Consider the following 22,130-nt stretch of genomic DNA (forward strand, 5'->3'; position numbering starts at 1 on the left):
TGCCGTTTGGACTTTGTTTGATACTCCAACGGTTAACCGAGGGACCGAGAAGGCCTCGTGTGTGTTGCAGCCCAACACCCTTCCAATTTGGCCCAAAACCCACCAAAACTCTCTCCATCATCTAGATCGTTCGATCATGATCGTGTGTCCGAAAACCGCACCTCATTTGGACTCTCCTAGCTCCCTCTATGCCTATATATAGACCTCTCCCCGAAAATCCCGGGTCTCCTCTCCCCCCTAACCCTATTTTTTCCCTCGCGCCGCGCCGGACATGTCCGAAGCCGGCCGGACGAACCGCGCCGCCACCCCGTGGCAGCGTTGGCGCCACATGGCCGCCTCGCCCGCGCCGGCCCGCTTGGCCCGCGCCGGCCCTCCCCGCCGCCGATCCGGGCCGCGGTGCCCGTGCGTGCCGCCTCCTTCGCGCGTCCGAGCCGCCCCGATCCGGCCGCCGCACCACCGCCACCGGCGAACTCCGGCAACCCCGACGCCGCGCCGCCTCGCGCATCCAGCCGGAGACGCCACGCCCTCGCCGCGCTGGTCACCTGGCCGGCCTCCCCGTCCTTCCTCGCCGTCGTCCCGTCGCCGGCGAGCTCCACCCTGCAAGCTCCGGCCGCCTCTTGTTCTCCGGCGAACAGGGTCTCCGGCCAGCTACAGGAACGGCGGCGAACCTCGACTTCTGCGCCTCAGATCTGAGATCTGGATTTTTAGGGTTGACTTTGATCCAGTTTTGCATATTTTTTTGCATAATTTGTCATGCTATAACTCCACATCTGTAGCTCCATTTTGCGCGTGTAGCATATCAAAATGTTCGTCTCGAGAGTACATCATTTCATCTCATTGCATAATTTCATTTGAGCTCATCTTGATGTCCAAAATGCTGTTGGAAGAGAGCTACTTGAGATAATTGTCAGATCTGCTGCACCAAATAGCTATTTGTCATTTTTGCCATGATTAATGTGTGCATGATATGCTTCTAAGTTCTACATGAGTTTTGTTATATGCCATGCCATCTTTACAGAGGTGCTTACCATGTATTTTTGTGATGTGTGTGGTGACTAGCACAAGCTTGCAAAGTAGTGCATCCGTTAATGCTGATTTCAGGGACTTAGAATTTCTCAAAGTCCTTGATCTGTTTTTAACAATATGCCATATGTTCATGTTGTTTTCTAGTGATCCGTGCCTCTTTTGAGGATGATCAGTAAGGATGATTTGTTAATATTGTGGTTCTCTATCCATCCATGTCTTTGTTTGCATTTATGGAGAACCTAGCTTGAGTCAATCGAGCTCTACTTTTGCTATTTCGTAATTCCTGGCAGATTGTGTACTTGTTAGCGATTTTGACGAGGATGCTGTTGTTGATCCGCGCATTCTATGTTGTTGTTCTTGCCATGTCCAGCTTATGAAATATGTATTCTTGATGGGTGTACGCTTAGTTTGTCATGCCATGCTCTGTAGTGAGTGTATCGAGCTCGTGAACATGCCTACTCGTTAACTTATTTGCTTGTTCCAGTTTTTCTCTAAGTCTGTGATCTATTATGTTTTTGCCATGTTCACATGCTTGCAATTGTATTTTCTGCTCCCTTTTGGCTCAAGGTCACTAAGGGACTTTTGTTAAGTTCTTTGAGTAGCTTCATTTCATGCCTTGCTTTTCCATGTTATGTTCCTGTAGCATGTAGTTTCATGCTCTAAATTGTGCTTCCTGATGTTAAATTCCAGACTTGTGTTAATTTCACTAAGTGTGAAACCTGTTGTCATTTGCAGTTTTGCCATGCTTGTTTGAACCTGTTAGTGGATGAATTGGCCGTAGCTCAGTGTTCATCTTTTGTCAAGCATTGTGAGTGGATCCTTGCCATGTATTTTTTTGTTATGTTTGAGTGCTTTAGCATATTTATCTTGATGCATTTAGATGGCTACTTGCTGTTTATCGCAGACCGGTGCCATATTTGTTTTGCTTGCCATTTCCAAACCGTGCATCCGATTCCGGTGATCTTTATATCGATTTCAATCGAAATCACCTCACCTTTTCAGTGGCATTCTTGGTTTTCCAAGTTGAGTCCAGGTTCAATCATTCCTTGTCAAATCTTGCATATGTATCAGATATCGCATCCCGCATATCATACCATGTTTGCATCATGTTGTTTGAGCTTTGCACGTGGTTGATTGTGTCCTTTTTCTTGTTTGTTTTGTTTGGGTAGATCCGGGAGACGAGTTCGCTAACGAGGAGCCCGTTGAGTTTTCTTACGAGGATCCAGTCAACTCTGACAACTTTGCAGGCAAGATGATCATACCCTCGAAATCACTTCTATCTTTGCTTGCTAGATGCTCGCTCTTTTGTTATGCCTATGCTACGATTCCTACCACTTGCTTATCATGTCAAACCTCTAACCCACCATGTCCTAGCAAACCGTTGATTGGCTATGTTATCGCTTTGCTCAGCCCCTCTTATAGCGTTGCTAGTTGCAGGTGAAGATTGGAGATCGTTCCTTGTTGGAACATTGTTTATTGTTGGGATATCACTATATTATCTTGTTATCTTAATGCATCTATATACTTGGTAAAGGGTGGAAAGCTCGGCCTTTTTGCCTAGTGTTTTTGTTCCACTCTTGCCGCCCTAGTTCCGTCATATCGGTGTTATGTTCCTGGATTTTGCGTTCCTTACGCGGTTGGGTAATAATGGGAACCCCTTGACAGTTCGCCTTGAATAAAAGTCTTCCAGCAATGCCCAACTTTGGTTTTACCATTCGCCACCTAGCCTCTTTTTCCCTTGGGTTCCGCAGACTCAAGGGTCATCTTTATTTAAACCCCCGGGCCAGTGCTCCTCTGAGTGTTGGTCCAACCTGTCAGCTGCGGTGGCCACCAGGGGAAACTCTGGTTGGCCTACCCGTACCTTGGACAATCTGGTGTGCCCTGAGAATGAGATATGTGCAGCTCCTTGCAGCTCCTATCGGGATTTGTCGGCACATTCGGGCGGTGTTGCTGGACTTGTTTTACCATTGTCGAGGATGTCTTGTAAAACAGGGATGCCGAGTCTGATCGGAATGTCTCGGGAGAAGGAATATCCTTCGTTGACCGTGAGAGCTTGTGATGGGCTAAGTTGGGACTCCCCTGTAGGGATTTGAACTTTTGAAAGCCGTGCCTGCGGTTATGGGTAGATGGGAATTTGTTAATGTCCGGTTGTAGATAACATGAAACTTAACTTAATTAAAATGAATCAACCGTGTGTGTAACCGTGATGGTCTCTTCTTGGCGGAGTCCGGGAAGTGTACACGGTGTTGGAGTAATGCTTGACGTACGTTGTTCTAGGATCACTTCTTGATCATAGTTGTTCGACCGTGCTTTGCCTTCTCTTCTCGCTCTCTTTTGCGTATGTTAGCCACCATATATGCTAGTCGTTTGCTGCAGCTCCACATCATACCTTGCCTTACCTATAAGTTTAAATAGTCTTGATCACGAGGGTGCGGGATTGCTGAGTCCCCGTGACTCACAGTTTACTTCCAAAACCAGATGCAGGGACCGATGATACTGCTCCAGACGATGCGCTTGAGCTCAAGTGGGAGTTCGATGAATACTCTCGCCGTTACTATGTGTCTTTCCCAGATGATCAGTAGTAGTGCCCAGTTGGGGCGATCAGGGACTTTGTCGCATGTGGGGGTTGATCTTTTATTTTGGTACCCTAGTCAGACCATGAGTGTATTGGATGATTGTAATGTTATTCATGTATTTGTGTGACGTGGCGAGTGTAAGCTAACTATGTATCCTTTCCCCTTTTATCTATTTACATGGGTTGTTGTGAAGATTACCTTACTTGCGACATTGCTTTCAATGCGGTTATGCCTCTAAGTCGTGCTTCAACACATAGGGGATATAGCCGCATCGAGGGCGTTACACCTGGCGTCTTCGAGGAGCGGCTCTTCAAGCCTTCGGCAGCAGCTCCGCATGCGGAGCCGACGCCGACTCAGGAGGAGCTCCCCCAGCCACCAGCCTTGAGAGCCCCCGCCGGTGGCTCGACCTCAGGAGCGCACCTCCTCTTGGCCCTCGAGTCTCAGGAGGGGTGCTGGATCGAAGAGTTCAGGACATACCTGACGCAAGGCACGCTGCCAGAGAAGGAGGAAGACACAGAGCGTGTGGCTCGGCAGGCTACGACATACGACATCTAGGATGGTGAGCTATACAAGAAGCAGCCAAATGACATTTCTCTGTGATGCATTTCCTGGGAACAGGGGAAAGAGTTGCCGGCTGACATACATGGCAGAGACTGCGGGCACCACTCATCGACGCGCACCCTGGTCGACAAGGCTTTCCGCAGCGGGTTCTATTGGCCCACAGCACTCAACGACGCGGCCGATCTGATAAAATCTTGCGAGGCCTGCCGGCTCCACGCCAAGCAGATCCACCAGCCTGCTCAGGACCTCCAAACTATCCCGCTCTCATGGCCGTTCACGGTCTGGGGGCTGGATATCCTGGGCCCATTCCCTCGAGCGCCTGGAGGCTACCGCTACCTCTACGTCACCATTGACAAATTCACCAAGTGGGCGGAAGTGGAAGTTGTCCGCACCATCCCAGCTGGGTCAGCAGTCAAGTTCAACAAGGGCCTCGTAAGCCGATTTGGGGTCCTTAATTGCATCATCACCGACAACGGCTCACAGTTCACTAGCAATCTCTTCAAAACGTATTGTGCTAACCTTGGAACGCAGATCTGCTACGCCTCCATGGCGCACCCCTAGAGCAACGGCCAGGCCAAACGTGCCAACGCGGAGGTCCTGAGGGGTCTCAAGACAAGGACCTTCAAGAAGAAGCGCGAGGCCTATGGCAGGGGCTGGCACGACGAGCTCCAGTCCATGCTGTGGTCCATCTGCACCACCGCCACCAGGCCGACAGGCGAGACCCCGTTCTTCCTCATCTACGGAGCAGAAGCGGTTCTCCCACACGAGGTCAGGCATCGCTCTGCGTGGGTCCTGGCATTTGATGAAATGCAGCAGGGCTCCATGCGGGGGATGGATCTCGTGCTGGGGAGAAACGCCATCGTGAAGCCTCGCTCCGAGCTGCGAGGTACCAGCAGGCGTTGCAGCGGTACCACTGCCGCATCATCCGCTCCAAGACGCTCGAGGTGGGTGATCTTGTCCTGAGGTGGGTGCTCTCTAGGGAAGGGTTGCACAAGCTCTCGCCCATGTGGGAGGGCCCGTTTCGAGTCGCCCACGTCTCCAGGCCTGGCGCCGCGCGCCTGGAGACGTAGGATGGGATCCCCATCCAGAACGCCTGGAACATCTAGCACCTCCGCAAGTTCTACCCATGAAGCAAGGCCCGGTGCCTGTGAAGCAAGGCCCAGTGCCTGTGAAGAATCTCCGCTCGTGACACTCTCACGTAATAATGAGTGGGGTTGTACATGCCTCTGAGTCTCAGGAGTGCCGCCCTCGGGCCTCGGGGGCTCCCTCCCACGCCTAGTGGCAGCACATAGCTCCACGCTAGTGAGAAGACAAGAATACTAGACTAGGTGCCGGACGCGGCTTTTCATTTGCTTTCAGCAGTTGGTTTGCCTCCTCTTTTAAGAGATAATTTGCTTTCTGGTGTTCCTTGCTGGCTTGGTTCCGTTGTCCTTGTTGCCTCCTTTTCTGCCCTCGGTACCTCGTTTTTGACCCGGCACCCTCGTGAGCGTTTCCGTTTTCTTGTCTTCCGTAAGGCACCCTCGCTCGAGCTCGCAAGCTAGAGCACCCCTCTCAATCCGTGCCCCCCGGGTATCGCGATGCGAAGCACTGGGTTACGGCCAGCAGTACCTATGACCAGGATCCAAAAGAATAAGGATTCCCTAACGAATTTTTGCAGTTCTCAGGTGCCTTTCGAGCACAGGAGGTCTCGTCAGGCATTGGGGAACGTGCGTCTCGTGAGTCGAAACCTACTTCAGGCACATGAAGCTAAGTTATTCCTATGCGCATACATAAAACATGATGCTACAACACAACACAGGAATGATAAACATAGCACAACCACTTAGAAATCATAATTGTTTCACACCCCAGCGGGGCCCCATACTTGTCTCTCTCTTAATGCAGGAAGGAAAGGAAGAACGAAACAAAAGCAGAATATGCTCCCGCGTAAGGTCGCGAGGACGGGCCCGTGGCGCTCTCCTGAGCTCAGCCAGACCCCTCCTTGCGCTTCACCGAAGCGCGGCGAGGAGACGACCCGCTGCCACCTTCGAAGCGGGTGCGGCGGCTGGTCATAGCCGCCGCTGCTGGAGATGTCATCATAAGAAGAGTCGCCGTAGCTGGACGAGACATGGCCGGCGCCGAAGGCGGGGCTGCTGTCACTCTCGTCGCGGCCATCGCCAAGGCCGAGCACCTCGTCGCCGTCGTTGTCCTCGGGGCAGAACCCGACGCAGCGACCATCTTCCCCAAATACCCTCACAAAGAGGGTCGTGTCGTTGTCGTACTTGAAGTGGAGGGCACACCGCCTGCCCAGTCCGCGCGCGGGGGCGAATGTCTGCCAACCGCGAGCCAGGACCGCGTTTCCTGCGGCGGAGACTTCGACCACGACCCAAGAAGCCTTGCTGCAGCAGCCGTCCGCTTGAAGCCAGAGATCACCTGGACCAGTGGCTGGCAGCTTGTCGGCGAAGAAGCGCGGGGGCTAAAGCCAAGTGCCAACCGGGTTCTCCGACCACATGATGAACTCCGGCAGTACTTCCGCCGAGTGAAAGCACGGCCGCCCTGGCGCGCCTCCCTTCATGGACGGGGCTACCACGACTCGGGCGGCCACCACCACGTGAAGAGGCGCCACCACGGCCGCGAGGGGCCGCAGTAGGGGTCGCAGGGTGCTTGCAGGGACGGTCGCGCTCCCTCTTGGGCAGCGGTGAGCCGGGCCCCTCCTGGCGAGCGTTCCCCTTCTCCGCCTCCGAGAGCCTCTTCGTAGGCTCCATGGGTGTCGCTTCTGATAGTGAAGCAAGGAAGAAGAAGGAGTTGGAGAAGCAAAGGAAGAGGTGGGCGGCAGGGGCTCCGCCCCTCTACCCATTTATAGCCAAGGGGAGGCCAACCGCTGGCCTCCATGATCTAACATAATAAAGACATTTTTCTGCATGCAGCAGGGACTCGCCAAGTCGGGCGATTGCCTAGGCGGCGTGGGGAAGCGGAGATTCCCATGTCCAATCAATCGCCACGCGTCAAGCGGGGCCGCAGGCTGTTGGGGCTCATGGCGCTCTTGACTTATCCTTTGTCTTCGCCTCGAAGCCAAGCCCGAGCGCGCCTTGGGCCCGGGGACTACTGTTGGCGTTCTAGGAATGGGGGTCCCCAGACCTGCCTCCCCGCGGCCCGCAACGTGGCTCCACCATCGGCCCTATACGGCCCATCTTCACCAGCAAACACGCAAGACCCTCGCGAGGGGCCAAGCCTCGCGAGGCGGACGATGCAAGACCTCCTCAGGGGCGGCCTCTCCCGCCTAGCTCGCGAAGGGCGGAGAGATCAAGGCAAGGGACACCTCGTGAGGTTTCTATGACGCAAGCCATGATGACTGGAGCCAGGCAGGCGCTAGCGCGCGCAGTGTCCTCATTTCCTCTTTGGTGCTAAAGGAGCAAGTGTAGACGAGGAGTCCCAAGGAGTCAAGCAAAGGTTTCCATATCGGTGCAACAAGACCAGGACCAACAGGAAAGCAGGACGGAGGTCACCGTGGAGCCCAAGACGGCGTCACCACCAGAGCCTTTGGCAGGCAAATACTACTTTTGTCAGGATAGCTTGTACTGGTTGTCTCCCTTCGAATTTGGTCGTTGTGGGATCCCTTCCCGCTCAATATTTGGGAAGAGGACCAAGGCCTCTATATATAGGACTAGCCACCACCATAGGGAGGCATCTGATTCTGATCCTTGACCACACAAGCTTAACAAGCACAAGAACACCTCTCCTCAGGAGGCTGTTCTTCCCTTGTAATTGTTCATCCTCAGCCCAAAAGGAAATCTACCACACCACACTGGAGTAGGGTATTACACCACAATGGTGGCCCGAACCAGTATAAATCTTGTGTCTCGCGTTCTTTGGGTTCATCGAGTTAGGCCCTGGGATCATACGGAGCACGAGCTAGAGAGGGGGAGAGATCTTAGTGCGCATTCCAGTGTTCGAACCTCAAGGGTTTTGCCGGAACTCGAAATCCGACAACGGCTCACAGTTCACTAGCAACCTTTTCAAAGCATATTGTGCTAACATTGGAACGTGGATATGCTATGCCTCAGTGGCACACCCCAGGAGCAACGACCAGGCCGAGCGCGCCAACACGGAGGTCCTGAGAGGCCTCAAGGCAAGAACCATCAAGAAGAAGCTCAAGGCCTACGGCAGGGGCTGGCTCGACGAGCTCCAATTCGTGTTGTGGTCCATCTGCACGAACGCGACCAAGCCAAGGGGAGAAACTCCATTCTTCCTCGTCTACGGAGCTGAAGCGGTTCTCCCTCACGAGGTCAAGCATCGCTCCACGCGGGTCTTGGTGTTTCATGAGGTATGCCAGGACGCCTCGCGAGGGATGGACCTCGTGCTGGGGGAGGAACGCCATCACCAAGCCTCGCTCCAAGCAGCGAGGTACCAGCACGCATTGTGACGGTACCAACTGCCCTAGTGTCCGCTCCTGGACGCTCTAGGTGGGTGAACTCATCCTAAGGCGGGTGCTCTCCAGGGAGGGGCTGCATAAGCTCTCACACATGTGGGATGGCTCGTTCAGGATTGCCCGCGTCTCTAAGCCTGGCGCCACGCGCCTGGAGACGCAGGATGGGATCCCCATCCAAAATGCTTGGAACATCCAGCACCTCCGGAAGTTCTACCCATGAAGCAAGGCCCCATGCCTGTGAAGGTCTCCGCTCGTGACACTCTCACGTAATAATTAGTGAGGCTATACATGCCCCGGAGTCTCCTAAGCGTCGCCCGCAGGCCTCACGGGGGCTCCCTCCCACGTCCTAGTGGCGGCACTTAGCTCCACGCTGGTGAGAAGACAAGACTAGGTGCCAGACGGGGCTGTTCTTTTGCTTGCTTTCTATAGTTGGTTGCAACTTTTTTTAATGGAATTCGGAGTTCCTGCGTTTTTCTGTTCGCCCGAGTTGGATTTTTCTCCTCTTACTTCGCTCACCTCTCAGTCTTGACTCAGAAGAGCGGCAGTTGCCCATCGCTCCTCCTCACGCGTCCCGCGCGCGGGGGCTAGGTAGGTGTGCACGTTTGGGTTCGCTCGCACGCAAACACACCTCGCCGAAACCCCATTGCCCCAGTGCTTCGGCTTTCTTAATCCTCGCGAGACGCTCTCGGATGAGCTTGTGGACATACGCACCCTCTCAAGTACATGCCCCGGAGCAGCGTGATGCGATGCATTAGCCACAACCAACTCACGCCCGGGGGCTCGTGCGAGGAAGAACAAGGCGCCCCATTAAGCTTTCTAACAACTCTGCAGCTCTACAGCGTCTCCTGAGGCCGACGGCTCCTGAGTCGTCAGGAAGGAGGCTTCGCCAGGTGCCGTTGGAAGGGCGCGCCCTCACGGGGTGGGAAACTACCGCAAACACCTCAAGCTAAGTTACCCTAACGACACCTACTCATGACATATATCATAGCGTAACATCAAAATAATAAACATAGCATAGTGGCATAAGTTCCATAGTTCATTACACAACCCAGCGGGGTACTCTACTTTTTTGAAATGCAGGAGAAAGGAAAGGTTAAAAAAAGCAGGCCGCGTGCCTGCAACAGCTCCCGAGGCCAGGCTCCAGCAACGCCCGACGCTCAATCCGAGCCTTCCTCCCGCTTCACCGGAGCAAGGCGGCAAGATGGCTCGTCACCTTCCCTGATCCGAGCCCGTCATTGGGGTGGCTGATCATAGCCGCCACTGCTGGTGCTCTCGTCGGAGGAGCTGCCGCCGCAGGGGCTGCTGCGGCCGTTGCCAAGGGCAAGCTCACCCTCGTCGTCGCCGCGGTCGTTGTCAACCAAGCTCATCGTCGCTGCTGCCGTCTTCGGGGCAGCATCCCGCGCGGCGGCCATCTTCCCCAAACACCCACACGTAGAGGGTCGCGAGGCCGTCGTACTTGAAGTGGAGGGTGTACCTCCTGCTCAGGCGGTGCGTGTGGGCAAACGCCTACCAGCCGCGGGTCGAGGACACGTTGCCGGCGGCCGTGACCTCGACCCCAGCCCATGAGGCCCTGCTACAGCACCCATCCGCCTGCAGCCAGAGGCCGTCGAGCCCCGCAGTCAGAAGCGCACCCACAAAGAAGCGTGGGAGCGGGAGCCAGGTGCCCGCGGGCCTCTCCGACCACACGACAAACTCCAGGAACGCGTCCGTCGAGTGGAAGCGCGACTAAGGAGGTTGGGCAACCATGGAGCGCCTCCCTTCATTGCAGGAGCTTCCTCGGCCACGACACCTCCCGTTGCAAGGAGAAGTGCCGCCACGGCCGCCGGAGGTAGCACCCACCCTTGGAGGAGTGCGCCTGCGCCCCTGAGGAACCACCGTCGGGGTCGCGGCATACCTGCGGAGCCGTCCGCGACCCCTCTTGGGTGGTGGCGAACCTGACCCCTCCTTGGGGGCCTTCCCCTTCTTAGCGGTGGAGAACTTCCTCGTCGGCGCCATGAGGACTTCGGCAAGACGGCGAGACAAAGAAGAAGAAGGAGTGGGCAGCGAGAAGATGGGGATGAGCGAGGGGTGCTCTACCCCTCCCCTCTTATAGCCGGAGGGAGGCCAACCGCCGGCCTCCATGATCCCACGCAATGATGGTTTTCTCTCTGCATGCAGCAGAGTCTCGTAAAGTCAAACAGTTGCCAAGGCAACATGGGGAAGTGGAGACGCCCATATCCCATCAATTGCCACATGTTGACCAAGGCCGCAGGAGGTTAGGGCCCGCGGTGCTCTGCACTTGCCCCTTGGCTTCGCCTTGAAGCCAAGTTCGAGCGTGGCTTGCGCCCGGGGGCTGCTATCGGTATTCTGGAAATGGGGGTACCCAGACTTACCTGCATGTGGCCCACGGCATGGCTTCATCGACGGCCTGGTACATCCCAGCTTCGGCATCAACAACTCAAGACCCTCGTGAGGCGGACGACACCAAGATGTCCACGAGGAGAGGCCACCTCAGGCTGGCTTCGGAGGAGCGGAGATTTCTATGCAGGCTTCATCTCATGAGGTTCGGATGACGTGAGCCATGACGACCAAGGCCAGGTGGGCGCTAGCGGGCACAGTGTACCAGTTTCCTCTTTGGTGCTAAGGAGGCAAGCGCAGGCGCGGAGTCCCGAGGAATAAACCAAAGGTTTCCATTCTGGTGCAACAAGACCAAGACCGCCAAGACGGAGGTCATCGCTGAGCCCACCGCAACGTCACGACTAGAGGCTTTTGCAGGCGAAGACCACTTTTGTTAGGATAGCATGTACTAGTTGTCTCCCTTCAAATTTGGCCGTTGTGGGAACCCTTCCTACCTTCATTTGTGAAGAGGACCATAGCCATTATAAATAGGACTTAGCCACCACCATAGAGGTGATCGGATCCATTCCATCCTCACACTCACCAGCTCACTCGAGCCCAAGAACACTCCTCCTCCTGAGGTTGTTCCCCACTGTACTAGTTCATCCTCAGCCCCTCGAGGCCAATCCACCACAAAGCAGGAGTAGGGTATTACACAGCAAGGTGGCCCGAACCTGGGTAAACTGTTCTGTCTCGTTTCCTATTCTTGTTCATCGAGCTAGCCCGAGAGATTAGCGAGTAGGCAGACTGGGGAGGTTGAGTTCTTCGCATGCACCCCAGAGTTCGAACTGTTCAAGGGTCAGCGGAACCTAAAATCCGACAAGTTTGACTCCGAGTTTAGCATCACCGAGGTACCAAAAGATGAGTTGTGTGCACGGACACACTCCCGCTCGACGTATATGCACGGAGGGATTCGACATTGGCAAACGGTTTCTCAGTCGCCCCTTAGAGGTTAGTGCTAAGTTCATCATTTTAGTTGAGTTAATGCCGCCACTCATCCTAGATACTATTTAACATTGGCAGGGTTATGAGGCTTGTGCCTTTGTTTACTAGCTAGATGAAGAATGGCATGGCAGGGCTCGGAGTGTTATCACCATGCTCATAGATGATAACGTAAAGCTAAAGAAGGAACTGACTGATTTGGAGTGTACAATCAGTACAATGAAGCAAGAAAGAATCAATCACAAGAAACAGATGAGAGCAAGAGACAAGAAGGAACTAGCATGTGCAGTTGTGGTTGTCGCATTAGCCATCTTCTATGCGTTGTTTGCAATGATGATTAGGGGTTTTGTTTTATTATTACTGGCTTCATCGATAAGAAGAGTTCAATGTATTGCTTGCCAACTGTCCTACTCCATTCATACCAGTGCATAAGTCACATTACGAAAACTAAATAATCCCAAAGCTCGTTCCCTGGCGTTTACCCTGAAAAAAACAAATCAGCCAATAGGAGTCATGGGGCTTGTATGCATTCAATGACATCAGACTACTTAGCATAACATGCATTGGTCAATTGTATTGATGCAATGGTATTGATTACAAAATAAACATCAAGTTCTCTCTTTTCCCCCACCTAGGTCACCGGCACGGAGGGAGTATGTAAAATGTTTGTTTCATATTTGGATGCTCCAACATGTGTGTGTAATTATCATATTGAAAACTGTGCAACCCTGGGAATTTGGAGTGGCTGGGTATAAATAATTGTGGTTGATTATATCAGTATTCTAACCATCTGCCAAGGCGGTTAGACAATACGTCAATCCCCCGCTCCAATTGACTATTCCTTTTCTCTGTATACCCCGCTTAAGTGTCCACCATCTTCATCTTCTCTGCATACACACTTGCACACACTCTACAATCTCGCTTTCTCGCACTTTGTATACGTACCGGACCCATGTCGAGCGATAGCGAGGACAACAGTTCCGCCAACAGTCTGGCGCTCAGCAATGGGCCAACATCGGAATCATCACGCTCGTCTTCCATGAGTCCGGTATCGAGCCCAGACCTTGATTTTATTTGGATCATGGAAGGAACACCACCTCCCTAGTGGTCAGACGACAACCAGACGGACGAGGAGCCGTTAGAGGACGAAGAAGAGGATGACGATGATGATGAGGAGGAATGGTCAAACGAGGAGGACGACGACGATGACAGCAACGACGATGACGACGGATGCGGCAATGAAAAGCCAATTGTCAGCGACAAGAAGCGTCCTCACCAAGACGATGTCACGGGGCCATCCAGCACCAAGAAGAAGAGGAATAAATTAAGCAGACTGTACATATATATGTTTCCGTTCCCTCATTAATTCATTATCTCTGTTTCCCCTGTCAATCTTATCGCAAACGGTTAGCAATACGTATTGGATAGGACTCTTCTACATTATTTCCCACAGGTTGGTTTCTTGAATTGTGTGCCATGTCGAGCACACAATTCACAAAAAAATCATACGCACTGTCTATAATGATTGCACACAATTCTGATTACCGACCTGTTTGTCGGGTATCACACACATCTTGGTACGCCGCATAGTTTGTGTTCAACTCGATCATCGCAAACAGTTCATCCGAGTGAACTGTATGCCGTATATCACACACACCTTGATATGGCTGCCCGTTTCTGTTGTTTTGGCTCATCGCAAATAGTTCCTACGGATCAATCGTATGTCACGCATCGCACACACAACCATAATCTGGATCGTGTTTGAAGTCTCTACCATCGCAAACGTTTCATATCGTTTTGATGGTTTCATTACATTGCCATTTGCGATTAATGCATCGCCCACAGTTTCGTGGAAGGGTCTTTGATTGTAGTGTCACGTTAGTAGCATCATGCAGTAGTGGCAGTAACGAATGCCCCCGAAGGGCCGGTTATACCCCAGTTAACCTGGGTCGCACCCCCGAACGGAGAGGGGAAGCCACTGCCGGCTCAGCCTCATCAGCCGGCTCAGCCACGCCAGCAAGAGTCGGCCATGCATCCATCGCATGTTCAGACGTCCCCGCATTGTTTCCTGACGACGGTGGATCACTTCTCCAACCCCGCCGACAACATGTTGGCAACGACTACCAATCTTGTCATGCTTCCAATCACCGGGAACAACCTAGTTGAGATCGATACCCGAAACGATATTGAGATGTTGAAAACTATGGTCACCCAGCAAGAAAACTACCCCTATAGTCAGCAGCGACTTCACTCTACCCCGGACCCAAGTTGCAGCAGGAGCCGGCATGCCGAATCACCGACGGTCTCCAGCAGCGCACGTCGGCACCACGAGTAACCGCGTGACCTACCTCGGCCTGGGGTTTTAGATGCTCAAGCAATTATTGACACGTCTCAAGCTATGCGGGAAGCGGAAGCCGCAAACGTGACGGCTCAACCATGACCTACTACAACCACATTGGCTTTGCAAGGTACGAGATCGAGTACCAGAACCATTGGGATACCCAGTCTAGCGACAGCTTTACGCAATGAGCACATGCCCAAGTACATCAATGGCCCCCACAAGGTTCCCAATTACACGGCTGACCTCGATCCGGCTGCATGGATTGAGAGCTACGAGATCGCCATGGACGTGCTAGGTGTCGGCGATGCAGTTTGTGCCAATTATCTAACTACGATGTTGGAGGGGTCGGCTCGCACATGGTTGAAAAACTGCCCCAACTCCATCAACATAATACTGCAGGATGGTCCAAACACGACACTACGATCGGAGACCCTTCAACGAAACTGTGTGTGATGCCATAATCGCAACCGGTGGTGTAAAAGAACCGTCAAAAAAGGTGAAATTTTTTTGCGATGGCGGAGCTATCAAACACGGTTCAGATTTTAGTTGCTTGTGCAATGCAGGGCATACGATTCAGCTCAATGAACTGTTTGCGATGAGGCGGAACAAAAGAAACGGGCAGCCTGATGAAGGCGTGTGTGATATAGAGCATACGGTTCACTCGGATGAACTATTTGTGATTAGGCAACACAAAAGAAACGGTCAGCCAGATCAAGGTGTGTGTGATACGCGGCAAACAGGTCCGTCATCAGAAATGTGTGCAAATACCAATAATAACACAGACCATTGCTGCTAATAAGCCGTGTGAATTGCTCTGTCTACAGTAGAATAACATGTATATATATAACTGAAATAAACATCCAATTACATAAGTGACTATACAGATCATTTGCACACACCTCAATAAACAATTGCATGCATTCTAGAGTAGGAGAAAAGATCGTCTAGTCATCTACTTCTTGTGACGCTCCCGCCAATGCTATGTGGCTCGATCCCTCATCTAGGTCAGGAAGAAGACAGTTCCTCATGTAAACGATCCTCTTGTACATCTCGTAGCTTGTGTACGCGTCCATGGCCACGTACTTGACATGTTGTTCATCCAGTTTCTCATGCCACACACTGTGCCAGGCGTTCTTGTCCTTATTGCTCTCTTCCTTCATCTTCGCGTAGTAGGGGTCGATGATGTCCAAGGCGAGGTCAACCAGGGAGTTCACTTTGTTTTTATCGCTGCCCCAGACCTTGTAGTGGTGCTGGATGTTGACAAGATTCGGGCATTTCAAGTCCGAAACCTTGAGCGCTTTTAGATCGTTGGTGGTGTCCACCGTAGCAAAACTTTAGTCGGAGCTATTGATAAACCCGGAGAAACGCTCGCAAGGCCTTGTGGCAAGGTGGTAGTGGTAGACGAGGACGTCATGTCGCACGCACAACTGGGCGATGGCAACCTTCTGATCGTGCCCGACATGACCAATGGTATACTCGAGGTCGAAGCCGACCACTCAGTACTTGTCCTCGGCAAGGAACTGCACCATAGTTTGGATGGAGCTCTCCACCAAGACCGGATCATTCGTGTACACCACCGAGAGGGCCTTCCCCCTCACGTGGGTGTCCACTACGTGATGCGTGGTGAACTGCCCGCCGTTGTCGTCATCGGCTGCAGGGAGCGCCATTGGAGCCACGGGGAGCGCCATCAGAACCGCTGGATGTCCTCTCTATATGTGCCCTCGTGGGTGTGCTTATTGTGTCATGCGAGACGAGAGATGAAGGTAAATGGCCGCAGGAATAAAACAGGGCCGGGCGGCGTGGATTCTCGATGCATCCACATGGCAGTTTTTGCAGCGGGTGACTGCATTGTTGCGCCGCTCCCGGCGCAACCGCTTGCACATGAACGTGTGTGATCATGCGCGGGCCCCAAACACTAGTAGCGCGCGTGGAGGGATGAGGGAAGAGCACCCGGAGGGACGCGAGAGTAGAGCGCGCTGCACGACGTGAGCAGAGCGCGCCGCGGCCGCGTGAACTGGAAGCAACCACACGCATAGAGCAGTTGAACAGACAGGAAATGGTTGCCTACAAGCCGGCCGACAGTTGCGTCACTGCGTAGAGAGCGGCCGTGTGCTACCACCTCCGTCTAGTCTATAGTCTCCTTTATATTCTGTGCCATAATATGGCCTCAAATTTAACCAACAAAGTGTTAATGCTTGTTTTAAAAATTATATAATTGGAAACTATGTTCAAATACAAATGCAACTATATAATCTTTGGCGACATCGATTTGTATTTTATTAGTTAAATCATACTTATAAACCAGGATGGTGGTATAGTAGGTAATTAAATTGCAAACTTTTTTTATTAACCATATATGTACGTGGCCTTTCGTCCTCCTCTCGCACATCTTGTCACCTCGATGCCGCAGACGGCTTACAGCACAAGCTTGCGCAACGCGCGGGGGCGTTCTTTAGCCAAACGGTGACGCCAATGACTCGTTGGTGAGCCCGTTCCCACACAACCTCGTAGGTTCCCACGCAAGCATCCCGCCCGACTCGGTGAAATCCCCCAAAACACCAATGCTTACCGTCCTGCTATAAAAACCCTCACGGCCGGCGAGTCCTGCGTCGCATTTTCCCCTCCCTGCCTATAGCTTATCTCGTCTGCTTCTCCCACAATCGCCAATGGCACCGGTCCGTCGTTGTCGCTCAGCCACTCCGTCGTCATCAGAGGACAGCTCCAGCTAGGAGGCTACACCGCGGCGGCGGCGCAGTCCCCGGCATAGTGTAGTGCGCATGGCGTCCCTGTTGGGTGTGCACGGAACACCCACAACAAGCTCCGCCGTCGGTACGCGTCGGCAGCTGTTGTCGGCTGCCATTGCCGCCACACCAGCGTCAAAAGCCAGGGCCATCGCGCGCTCCGCCGCCGCAGCCCGAAGGAGGGAGGTGGCTGTCGTGGCCGCCACCCCACTCCCGGCCACTGTGGCCATCACCCGCTCCGTCACCGTGGCCCGAAGGCGGGAAGTGGTGGTCGTGGCCACCACCCCGTTGTCGGCCGCTGTGGCTGCCAGCCCACCGTCGACCGCCGGGGTCATCACCCGCTCCGCCATGCCGCCCGAAGGCGGGAGGCGGAGGTGGATGCCCGCACGTGCGTCAACGAACTTGCATGCTACACCGAGTTCCTGCGGGAGGAGGAGGAGCGCCTCGTCGAGCACGCAAAGAGCATTACTACCGCCATGGCCGCGGCACAAGTCGCCTCAGAGGCGAGGAATCAGGAGATCTACGAGGAGAACCATCGCTTCGGGAGGGGTCGTGTCACACCCTGATTTGCATGCCACAACACTTAATCTAATAAATCATGATAAAGTGTGGTTTGTCAAAAACTTTTGAGTGTTTAGGTCTTTGCTTGATTTGATTTTTTGTGTGTTGGTTGCATGTGCTCTAAAAATCAAATAAATCCTCCAACTCTTATACACCTTCTCCTTAATCCAAAACCTTGCCCAATGATCATGCCATGTGTGTAGGACACAAAAACAATTTCTTGCAAAAATATTTTGGCCAAAAAGAATTTTCTAAATTAGGTTTTCCAAAAACCCCTGAATTGAGACTTTAACTACAAGTCCCTTAATTAAGGGTGTGAAAAATCTTTAAAAATATATATTTGAAACCTATTAGGTATAAGGCTCCCATAAACCACAAAAATATAATTTTAGAAGTAATTTTACTATTTTATTTAAAGGCTTTTTCTTAAGGCCAGAAATGGCCTTTAATAGGTTAAAATTATTTTAATGTTTCAAAAAAATTTGAGAAAATTTAGGGAAGCTCAGTGGACATATATTGTCCATATATAAGAGTTTCAACACATGGTCATGTTCAAATTATTGGTCAAATCCCTCAAAAACTATTTCTGGACATTTCAAGCTTTTGAAATGATTACAAAGAAAATATTCTCCATTAAATACATGAAAATTCTATCATGTCCAAAATGACCTACTTGAGGATCCTAAAAAATCTCATGTCATGAAGAACAATATAGCCCCACCAAACCCTCTCAAAACCATTTCTGTACTTTTCCAAGTTTGAACAACTTTGCACTACCAAACATGTCCAAATATTCTCAAAATTTGTACACATGCTCAGATGGTCTAATAATTCACCTAGGCCAAGTGACACAAGTTGGAGAATAGTATAACTTGATCAAAGTGCCTCAAAACCTTTTCTGTCCAGAACCAAATTTGGTCAACTCTACATTGCCAAGTGTCTCCTTTTGATCTCAAATTTTGTGGATATGCTCAAATTCCCAAATTATGACACTACACCAAGTGGTGCATCAAGGAGAACAAGATAGCATGATAAAATCCAGCCAAAACTGTTTCTGCCCATTTCTAGGGTTTATAAAAGTTGCATTGGCCACTTTCTCCATTTGACCTCAAAATTGGTGGGCACTACTAATTTGTAATGCCTCTCACTCCTGTTAAGTTACAAAGCAAATTGAGCAACTTAGACAGCCCAAACCACCATCAAACACCTTCTGGCAGAATTTCAAAACTCATGTTTTGGCCACTTCCACTAATCTCCATGAGCTGAACTTTTCCCCGCGGCCTCACCTGCTCCTCCTCTACCTCATGCATGCTTTGCTGCCCAAGGAGCAATGGTTAAGGGGGGCAGAGACCCATTTTTCTTCTCTGGACAGCAGCATTTTCACTCTCTCTCCACCCCTCCTCTCCTCTACTGGCTCACCAAGGCATCCAATGCCCTTGCCACATTGTTTACTCCCCCCCTGCAGCCACTAGACACAAGTGTACGCGCGAGTGCGCACGGGAAAGCCGCGGATGCCGGCCACTTACGCGCTCTAGAGCGCCTGGCAGAGAACTCGACCGTTGAAGCCGCGCTCCCCCACCACCTCGGGTCGCCCAGCGCGCTAGTCGAGGTGCCTTGACGTCCGCAACACGCCACCGCGCTGCCCCCCTCCTTTCCCTCTCTGTCCTGCCCGTGCTGCACGCGCCCAGAGCCGCCTGAGCCCGCCAATGCACGTGCGAGCTCGTGGCTCCACCCGGAGCTCGCCCCGCTCTCTCTCTCTTCTTGGCGCCCTAGTCGACCCCCACGAGCACCGCAGACAAACCCTCGCTCTCTCTCCTGGTTGTCCGAGCCGTTGCCGCGGCCACCCATGCGCCGCGTCCACGGTGAGCCACAGGCCGGCTAGTCAAGGCCGTCCCAGGCCCTCCTCTCTGATCCATTTTCTCTCCCTCTCTCCCGAACACCACCCTGGCCAACCCATCCTTCCTCCCGTGCCCTCCATCCTTCTCCAAGGCCGGAGCCAACCGCCGGCTGCCGCCAAAATCCAGGCGCCTCAGCCACTCTCTCTCTCCCACCTAGCCACGTCAATGCCCTATCATCACCACCTCCGACTCTCCACGAGCTCCAGTTCCTCCTCCCCGCGTCTGCCTCGCCTGTGCTGAACCTCGACGTCGGCCTCCTCCGCCATGGACGACGGGGCGCTCACGTCAGCTCGCCCCCGCGCCCGTGGAGTGCCTCAGAGGATGCGGCACACTCTCCTGAGCACGCCGGTGTGCCGGGCACCCACGGAGGTGGTCGGTGCCGCCGGGGAGAGCGCCGGCGCCGTTCGGCCTCGCCTCCTCTGTTTCCTGTCGCGCCGCGCGGGAGGTTGAAGGCGACCTGCCGCTGGGTCCTGCGCGTCAGCGACCTAGTGGGCGGGCCCGCCCGTTTAAGTGGAAGCGGCTTCCCTCGTTTCTGCCTCACCCCGCGTGTAGGCGTACTTTCGGAAAACCGCCTTCGACGTGGCAGCCTGCGTGCATGCAGCCGAGCAGCTGGGCCGGCCCAGTGGGCTCTGACGCTAAGCCTCGCCCTGCGCGTATTACAAGGTTAAGCCATTTTCCTTTTTCTTTTTCCAGTAAGCTTCTAAAATCCACAAACAAATCAAATAAAGTCCAAATTGGGTGATTCCAATTTCTAGTGACTCCATAAACCATGTTCTACCTCATGGTGCATCATGCACATTTTTCCAGAGAACTTTCCTTCACACTTATTTATTAAATCCCAATTTTCTAGAGCACCTTTTTATGCATGTCATATAGCACTTTTATTGCTTGTGAAAGTGCAACTATCCCTGGGTGGTTTTGGTAATTCCTAACAACATATAGCTCATTGAGCTAACATTATTCCAAGATTTATATTTCAGGAGAAGCTCAATGAATGGCATGGCATGGATGAGGAAAGTGGATCCCTCATAATTTTAAGGACAAAAAGTTTGGCTCAAGCTTGAAGCTCAAGACTCTACATTTTATATTTTAGTGATCCAAGATCACATTGAGTCTATAGGAAAAGCCAATACTATCAAGGAGGGATGAGGTGTTGCTTAATGGCTTGCTTGCTCAAAATGCTTAGTGATATGCTCCAAAACCCTCAACTACCTTCCCACATCCACATATGACTTAAACCAAAAGTCAAACTCGGCCCCACCGATTCTTTCTATCCGGCGCCACCGAGTTTCAAATGTCATAGCCACTGCCACAAACCCTAGGCAAATCGGTCTCACCGATAGGGATCTCGGTCTCACCAAGATGGGATTGTAATCTCTCTGTTTCCCTTCGTAACGTTTCGGTCTTACCGAGATGAGCGGTCAGTCCCACCGAGATTGCAATGTAAACTCTCTGTTCCCCTTTTGTAACACTTCGGTATCACCGAGATGAGCGAATCGGTCCCACCGAGTTTACCTGACCAACTCTTTGGTTAGCTTATTACCAAAATCGGTCCTACCGAGTTTGTGTAATTGGTCACACCGAGATTACGTTATGCCCTAACCCTAACCATATCGGTCCTACCGAGTTGCATCTTAGTCCCACCAAAAATCCTAACGGTCACTAGGTTTGCTCAATCGGTCTGACCGAGTTTAACCATTCGGTCCCACCGAGTTTGGCAAATTGTGTGTAACGGTTAGATTTTGTGTGGAGGCTATATATACCCATCCACCCACTCTTCATTAGTGGAGAGAGCCATCAGAACATACCTACACTTCCAATACACATTTTCCGAGAGAGAACCACCTACACTTGTGTTGAGGTCAAGATATTCCATTCCAACCATATGAATCTTGATCTCTAGCCTTCCCCAAGTTGCTTTCCACTCAAATCTTCTTTCCACCAAATCCTAATCCTATGAGAGAGAGTTGAGTGTTGGGGAGACTATCATTTGAAGCACAAGAGCAAGGAGTTCATCATCAACACACCATTTGCTACTTCTTGGAGAGTGGTGTCTCCTAGATTGACTAGGTGTCACTTGGGAGCCTCCGAAAAGACTGTGGAGTTGAACCAAGGAGTTTGTAATTGCAAGGAGATCGCCTACTTCGTGAAGATCTACCGCTAGTGAGGCAAGTCCTTCGTGGGCGACGGTCGTGATGGAATAGACAAGGTTGCTTCTTCGTGGACCCTTCGTGGGTGGAGCCCTCTGTGGACTCGCGCAACCCATACCCTCTGTGTGTTGAAGTCTCCATCAACGTGGATGTACGATAGCACCACCTATCAGAACCACGACAAAAACATCCGTGTCTCCAATTGCGTTTGAATCCTCCAAACCCTTCCCTTTACATTCTTGCAAGTTGCATGCTTTACTTTCCGCTGCTCATATACTCTTTTGCATGCTTGCTTGAATTGTGTGAAGATTGCCTGACTTGTGCTAAGATAGCTAAAATCTGCCAAGAACTAAAATTGGGAAAAGGCTAGATTTTTATTTGGTCAAGTAGTCTAATCACCCCCCCTTCTAGACATACTTTCGATCCTACAAGTGGTATCAGAGCTTTGGTCTCCATTTGCTTTGATTTCCATAGCTTTTGGCGGTCATAGCCTTGGTTTCACAACCTAGGAGAGTATGGCGTCTAGCGAGGGAAATTATCTCCGTAGAGG

This window comes from Triticum urartu, chromosome 4 (genome assembly GCF_003073215.2).
Source record: "Triticum urartu cultivar G1812 chromosome 4, Tu2.1, whole genome shotgun sequence".
Taxonomy (NCBI): domain Eukaryota; kingdom Viridiplantae; phylum Streptophyta; class Magnoliopsida; order Poales; family Poaceae; genus Triticum; species Triticum urartu.